The 6,508-nt window shown below is 37.7% G+C and overlaps 1 non-coding gene across 1 annotated transcript; it reads right to left on the bottom strand.

Moving 5' to 3' along the window:
* Positions 1 to 2,280: 2,280 nt before the first annotated feature.
* On the bottom strand, positions 2,281 to 2,387 carry LOC112767599 (small nucleolar RNA R71). The gene has a single exon (XR_003185040.1). It is a non-coding gene; the product is annotated as a small nucleolar RNA R71 (small nucleolar RNA).
* Between the last annotated feature and the right edge of the window lie 4,121 nt (positions 2,388 to 6,508).

Here is a 6,508-nt window from a genome sequence, read left to right as displayed (position 1 = left end):
AAATTTTTCAAAAATCTTTCAAAAAAAAATTTTTTTCTCCCTTGTTTTCGAAAAAAATTTTAAAATAAAAATGTTTTCAAAAAAATATATTTTTCTTCAGAATTTTTAAGAATGAATTCTAGTGTTTCATGAAGCATGGCTGGCTGTAAAGCCATGTCTAATACGACTGTAGGGCATGTTAGACGTGTCATGTCTGAGTACAGACTAAAGCTTGGCTGGCTATTAAGCCATGCCTGACCCTTTGATTGGAGCTTTAGATCATAAGATTCCTGGAATTCATATTAAAAATTTTGGAATCCTTATTTTTATTTTTCATTATGATTTTCGAAAAAAAATATATAAAATAAAAATCCAAAAAAATCATAAAATCATAAAAATCAAAAATATTTTTGTGTTTCTTGTTTGAGTCATGTTATAAGTTTGGTGTCAATTGCATATGCATCTTGCATTTTTCGAAAATATCATGCATTCATAGTGTTCTTCATGATCTTCAAGTTGTTCTTGGTAAGTCTTCTTGTTTGATCTTGATGTTTTCATGTTTTGTGTCTTTTCTTGTTTTTCATATGCATTTTTCGTTTATTAGAGTCTAAACATGAAAGATTTCTAAGTTTGGTGTCTTGCATGTTTTCTTTGCATATAAAAATTTTCAAAAATATATTCTTGGTGTTCATCTTGACATTCATAGTGTTCTTGGTGTTCATCTTGACATTCATAGCATTCTTGCATGCATTCATTGTTTTGATCTAAAAATTTCATGCATTGCATCATTTTTCTTGTTTTTCTCTCTCATCATAAAAATTCAAAAATCAAAAAAATATCTTCCCTTTTTCTCTCATCAAATTTGAAAATTTGAGTTGACTTTTTCAAAAATTTTTAAAAATCAAGTTGTTTCTTATGAGTCAAATCAAATTTTCAATTTGAAAATCTCATCTTTTTCAAAATCTTTTTCAAAAATCAAATCTTTTTCAAATTTCTTAGTTATTTTCGAAAATTTCAGAAATATTTTTCAAAAATCTTTTTCTTAATTTTACATCATATTTTTGAAAATAACATCACCAATTAATGTTTTGATTCAAAAATTTCAAGTTTGTTACTTACTTGTTAAGAAAGATTCAAACTTTGAGTTCTAGAATCATATCTTGTGATTTCTTGTGAATCAAGTCATTAATTGTGATTTTTAAAAATCAAATCTTTTTTAAAAAATAATTTTAATCACATCTTTTCAAAAATATCTTCTTATCTTATCTTTTTCAAAATTTGATTTCAAAATATCTCTTCTAACTTCTTATCTCCTTATCTTTTCAAAATTTATTTTCAAAATTTATTTCAACTAACTAACTAACTTTTTGTTTGTTTCTTATCTTTTTCAAAACTACCTAACTAACTCTCCCTCTCTAATTTTCAAAAATATCTTCCCCCTTTTTCAAAAATTCTTTTTAATTAACTAATTATTTTATTTTTTGATTTTAATTTTCGAAAAATCACTAACCTTTTTCAAAAATTATTTTCGAAAATCACTAACTCTTTTTCAAAAACTATTTTCGAAAATTCTCTCTCCCTTTCATCTCCTTCTTCTTATTTATTCATCTACTAGCATCTCTTTCTCACCCATAAAAAATTCGAGCTCTCTCTCTCTCTCTCTGAGTTCAGATTTTTTCTCTTCTTCTTTTCTTCTACTAACAATAAGGAACCTCTTTACTGTGACATAGAGGATTCCTCTTCTTTTCTTCTTCTCTTCTCTTTCTCATGAGCAGACACAAAGAAAAAGGCATTCTTGTTAAAGCTGATCCAGAACCTGAAAGGACTCTGAAGAGGAAATTAAGGGAAGCTAAATTACAACAATCCAGAGACAACTTGATTAAAAATTTCGAACAAGTAAAGGAGATGGCAGCCGAACCCAACAACAATGCAAGGAGAATGCTTGGTGACTTTACTGCACCGAATTCCAATTTACATGGAAGAAGCATCTCCATTCCTGCCATTGGAGCAAGCAACTTTGAGCTGAAACCTCAATTAGTTTCTCTGATGCAGCAGAACTGCAAGTTTCATGGACTTTCATCTGAAGATCCTTTTCAATTCTTAATTGAATTCTTGCAGATCTGTGATACTATTAAGACTAATGGAGTAGATCCTGAAGTCTACAGGCTCATGCTTTTCCCATTTGCTGTAAGAGACAGAGCTAGACTCTGGTTGGATTCTCAATCTAAGGATAGCCTGAACTCATGGGATAAGCTGGTCAAGGCTTTCTTAGCCAAGTTCTTTCCTCCTCAAAAGCTTAGTAAGATTAGAGTGGACGTTCAGACCTTCAGACAGAAAGAAGGTGAATCCCTCTATGAAGCTTGGGAGAGATACAAAGGACTGACCAAAAAGTGTCCTACTGACATGCTTTCAGAATGGACCATCCTGGATATCTTCTATGATGGTCTGTCTGACTTAGCTAAAATATCATTGGATACTTCTGCAGGTGGATCCATACACCTAAAGAAAACGCCTGCAGAAGCTCAAGAACTCATTGACATGGTTGCTAATAACCAGTTCATGTACACTTCTGAGAGGAATCCTGTGAGTAATGGGACGCCTATGAAGAAGGGAGTTCTTGAAATTGATACTCTGAATGCCATACTAGCTCAAAATAAAATATTGACTCAGCAAGTCAATATGATTTCTCAGAGTCTGAATGGAATGCAAGCTGCATCCAATAGTACTCAAGAGGCATCTTCTGAAGAAGAAGCTTATGATCCTGAGAACGCTGCAATAGCAGAGGTGAATTACTTAGGTGAACCTTAAGGAAACACCTATAACTCATCATGGAGAAATCATCCAAATTTCTCATGGAAGGATCAAAAGCCTCAACAAGGCTTTAATAATGGTGGAAGAAACAGGTTTAACAATGGTAAACCTTTTCCATCATCCACTCAGCAACAGACAGAGAACTCTGAACAAAATACCTCTAATTTAGCAAACTTAGTCTCTGATCTATCTAAGGCCACTGTAAGTTTCATGAATGAAACAAGGTCTTCCATTAGAAATTTGGAAGTACAAGTGGGCCAGCTGAGTAAAAGGATCACTGAAATCCCTCATAGTACTCTCCCAAGCAATACAGAAGAGAATCCAAAAGGAGAGTGCAAGGCCATTGACATAAGCACCATGGCCGAACCTGTAAGGGAAGGAGAGGATGTGAATCCCAAGGAGGAAGACCTCCTGGGACGTCCAGTGATCAATAAGGAGCTTCCCTCTGAGGAACCAAAGGAATCTGAGGCTCATCTAGAGACCATAGAGATTCCATTGAACCTCCTTATGCCATTCATGAGCTCTGATGAGTATTCCTCTTCTGAAGAGAATGAGGATGTTACTGAAGAGCAAACTGCCAAGTTTCTTGGTGCAATCATGAAGCTGAATACCAAATTATTTGGTATTGAAACTTGGGAAGATGAACCTCCCTTGTTCACCAATGAACTAAGTGATCTGGATCAACTGACATTGCCTCAGAAGAGACAGGATCCTGGAAAGTTCATTATACCTTGTACCATGGGCACCATGATCTTTAAGGCTCTGTGTGACCTTGGTTCAGGGATAAACCTCATGCCCCTCTCTATAATGGAGAAACTGGGAATCTATGAGGTGCAAGCTGCTAAAATCTCCTTAGAGATGGCAGACAACTCAAGAAAACAGGCTTATGGACAAGTAGAGGATGTATTAGTAAAGGTTGAGGGCCTTTACATCCCTACTGATTTCATAGTCTTAGATACTGGAAAGGAAAAGGATGAATCCATCATCCTAGGAAGACCTTTCCTAGCCACAGCAAGAGCTGTGATTGATGTGGATAAAGGAGAATTGATCCTTCAATTGAATGAGGACAACCTTGTGTTTACAACTCAAGGATCTCTCTCTGCATCCATGGAGAGGAAGCATAAAAAGCTTCTCTCAAAGCAGAGTCAACCAAAGCCCCCACAGTCAAACTCTAAGTTTGGTGTTGGGAGGCCATAACCAAACTCTAAGTTTGGTGTTGAACTTCCATATCCAAACTTTAAGTTTGGTGTTAGGGAGTCTCAACAAAGCTCTGGACATCTGTGAGGCTCCATGAGAGCCCACTGTCAAGCTATTGACATTAAAGAAGCGCTTGTTGGGAGGCAACCCAATGTTTATTTATCTAACTATATTTTTCTTAGTTATATGTCTTTATAGGTTCATGATCATGTGGAGTCATAAAATAAACAAAAAAATTAAAAACAGAATAAAAAAAACAGCAGAAGAAAAATCACACCCTGGAGGAAGCATCTGCCTGGCGTTCAACGCCAGAACAGAGCATGGTTCTGGCGCTGAACGCCCAAAATGGGCAGGAACTGGTGCTGAATGTCCAGAATAAGCATGGTTCTGGCGTTCAACACCAGAAATGGCTAACAATTGGGCGTTGAACGCCCAAAATGGGCACCAACCTGGCGCTGAACGCCCAGAGTTGTGTGCAAAGGCATTTTTACATGCCTAATAGGTGCAGGGATGTAAATCCTTGAACACCTCAGGATCTGTGGACCCCACAGGATCCACTCAGGATCTGTGGATCCCACAGGATCAACTCAGGATCTGTGGACCCCACAGGATCCCCACCTACCTCCACTCACTTCTTCTCACTCCTCTTTCACACAACCCCATAAACACTCTTCCCCAAAATCCTTCACCAATCACCTCAATCTCTCTTCCCCATCACCTCTTCACCACTCACATCCATCCACTCTTCCCCATAAACCTACCTCATAAACCCCACCTACCTTCAAAATTCAAAACCAATTTCCCACCCAAATCCACCCATATGGCCGAAACCTTTCCCCCCTCCCTTCCCTATATAAAGCCCTCCATTCTTCTTCAAATTCACACAACACAACCCCTCTATACCCTTCTTGGCCGAAACACATCACCTTCTCCCTCTCCTCCATTTCTTCTTCTTCTTCTTCTATTCTTCTTCTTCTCTTGCTCGAGGACGAGCAATATTCTAAGTTTGGTGTGGTAAAAGCATAAGATTTTTGTTTTTCCATTACCATTGATGGCACCTAAGACCGGAGAATCCTCTAGAAAGGGGAAAGGGAAAACAAAAGCTTCCACCTCCGAGTCATGAGAGATGGAAAGGTTCATCTCTAAAGCCCATCAAGACCACTTCTATGATGTTGTGGCCAAGAAGAAGGTGATCCCCGAGGTCCCTTTCAAACTCAAAAGAAATGAGTATCCGGAGATCCGACATGAAATTCAAAGAAGAGGTTGGGAAGTTATAACAAACCCCATCCAATAAGTCGGCATCCTAATGGTTCAAGAGTTCTATGCTAATGCATGGATAACCAAGAACCATGATCAAAGTAAGAACCCGGATCCAAAGAACTATATTACAATGGTTCGGGGGAAATACTTGGATTTTAGTCCGGAAAATGTGAGGTTGGCGTTTAACTTGCCTATGATGCAAGGAGATGAACGCCCCTACACTAGAAGGGTCAACTTTAATCAAAGGTTGGACCAAGTCCTTATGGACATATGTGTGGAAGGAGCTCAATGGAAGATTGACTCCAAAGGCAAGCCGGTTCAACTAAGAAGATTGGACCTCAAACCTGTGGCTAGAGGATGGTTGGAATTCATCCAATGCTCCATCATCCCCACTAGCAACCGATCTGAAGTTACTGTGGATCGGACCATCATGATTCATAGCATCATGATTGGAGAGGAAATAGAAGTTCATGAAGTCATCTCTAATGAACTCTACAAAATAGCCGAAAAGTCATCCCCCATGGCAAGGCTAGCTTTTCCTCATCTTATTTGCCATCTATGTTACTCAGCTGGAGCTTTCATAGAAGGAGACATTCCTATTAAGGAAGAGAAGCCCATCACTAAGAAAAAGATGGAGCAAGCAAGAGAGCCCATTCATGGAGCTCAAGAGGCGTACGAAGCTCATCACCATGAGATCCCGGAGATGCCTCATATGCATCTTCCTCCACAAAACTATTGGGAGCAAATCAACACCTCCCTAGGAGAATTGAGTTCCAATATGGGACAACTAAGGGTGGAACATCAAGAGCACTCCATCATGCTTCATGAAATAAGAGAAGATCAAAAAGCAATGAGGGAGGAGCAACAAAGACAAGGAAGAGACATAGAAGAGCTCAAGAACATCATTGGTTCCTCAAGAAGGAAACGCCACCATCACTAAGGTGGATTCATTCCTTGTTCTTATTTCTTCTGTTTTTCGTTTTCTATGATATGTGCTTATCTATGTTTGTGTCTTCATTACATGATCATTAGTAGTTAGTAACTTTGTCTTAAAGTTATGAATGTCCTATGAATCCATCACCTCTCTTAAATGAAAAATGTTTTAACTCAAAAGAACAAGAAGTACGTGAGTTTTGAATTTATCCTTGAACTTAGCTTAATTATATTGATGTGGTGACAATGCTTCTTGTTTTCTGAATGAATGCTTGAACAGTGCATATGTCTTTTGAAGTTGTTGTTTAAGAATGTTAAATATGTTGGC

Source organism: Arachis hypogaea, chromosome 17 (genome assembly GCF_003086295.3).
Source record: "Arachis hypogaea cultivar Tifrunner chromosome 17, arahy.Tifrunner.gnm2.J5K5, whole genome shotgun sequence".
NCBI classification, from domain to species: Eukaryota; Viridiplantae; Streptophyta; class Magnoliopsida; order Fabales; family Fabaceae; genus Arachis; species Arachis hypogaea.
This window is presented reverse-complemented; position numbering and strand designations above follow the sequence as displayed.